A 1,686-nucleotide genomic window follows, 5' to 3' on the forward strand; every position below is an offset into this window, starting at 1 on the left:
TATATATATATAAGTGTAGACAGATTTGTTGGTGCTGTAAAAAAGACCACTAATCATAGTCATGTTCAAAACTAAGTTTTTGACTTTACTGAGTAAAAAAACGAGCCTTCAAGATTTTCACCAGAGACGGCTTGGTTAAAGAGGACAAACATCAGTGTATGGCAGTGTGTGCACCACTGAGCATGAAGCAAAGAGCTGTCTGTGTAATTCACAAACAATAATTCTTCAAGGTAGAGGCTACAAGACTATGTCTAAGCAATTTCATCTTTCTGCGACCACAACTGACATTATTATTTAAAAGTATAAAGTTCATAGGATTGGAGGCAACCTCCAAGAATGTGGATGCAAAAAGAAATGCAACCTTGTTTGTCTGCTCCTAAACATTTAGAAAGTGTGTATTTCAGTGGTTTATTTGTTGTGTGCCAGACTTTATAACATCTGAGTTAAAATGTAATCAGTCATGTTTACTGTGTATAGAACTTGAATATTATTTTATTGTGTTGCAGATAGAAATTACAATGAGTTTGTAAACAACCTGAATAATGGAGATCCTACTGATGAATTTAAAAAAATGCATCAATAACTAGTTTTTTGTATTTTACCTTCGTTATGCTCTCATTTTGTCTTGTTCTTGGTGTGCTGAATAAATCCTAAATGGATCATCAATCCACTCAAAGAACAAACTCCTCTTTAGGATAATTCTAACAAGGATTTTATTTATTTAAAATTATATGTTTCTTCGTTCTTTTCTTTTTTTTTTTTTTTACAAAAGTAACAAAAAATCATGTTACATTAATTACATATTGAACTTTCAGGTACTTTTTTGACATCTGTTAGCTTACAAATTATTAGAATAAAAATGTTTTTCAGTTCACTAACACCTCTTGTTGGAAAAACTATGAATCACAAATGACAAATATGTTTGTCTTACATTTATCAGTTTTATTTCCCAGTCTGTTCCTGCTTCAGAACATACCTCTCTTCTTTATTTGTCTTACATTTGGTTTTCATTCTCAGCCTTTTCACGATCACATTAACAACCAATAACCTCTTTAAAGATGTTTCAGTAAAATAACAGAAATTCTGGGAGGACCTATGATGACAGGTCCCACGAATCAGCAATGATGATTTAAATAGACAGGAAAAACATTTAACTATATTTAAATGACTCAAATATGTTGTAAATTAGAACATTGTGCAAAGCTACTGATGTCCAACGTGTTTAAACATGAACTCTACGGGTCAAGCTCTGCAAAAATAACCCTAAAATTCAAAACATGAGTGCTAAAAAGTTTTTAAAATTATCCGATGCATGCTCAATAATCCAGGTAGAAAAATCTAAGTCTGGTCCTCTGGACATTCAAAAAACAAAGCAAAACAAACTAACAAAAAAAAATGTTGAAACATTTCTTCTTTCATCCGAAAGACTTCTCCAGTCTTCAGACTAGAATAAGCCAACCACTCGAGGGGTTGTGCTTATTCAGAAGGGCTTTTTGTTGGTAGTTTTTGTCTCCTCTGGGTTGGTGGGAGTGTGGTGGTTGGCAGATACCAACTGGTCATTCTTTTCTCTTTCTCTCTTCCTCCAGGAAAACAAATGGCTGCCCGCGGGTCAAAACGACCCAAACCACCTATGGCGAGGGGTTGGGCTTATTCGGAAGGACTTTTTGTTGGCACGACTTTTTGTCA

The sequence above is a fragment of the Nematolebias whitei genome, chromosome 16 (assembly GCF_014905685.2).
Source record: "Nematolebias whitei isolate Nwh7 chromosome 16, NemWhi1, whole genome shotgun sequence".
In the NCBI taxonomy this organism is placed as follows: domain Eukaryota; kingdom Metazoa; phylum Chordata; class Actinopteri; order Cyprinodontiformes; family Rivulidae; genus Nematolebias; species Nematolebias whitei.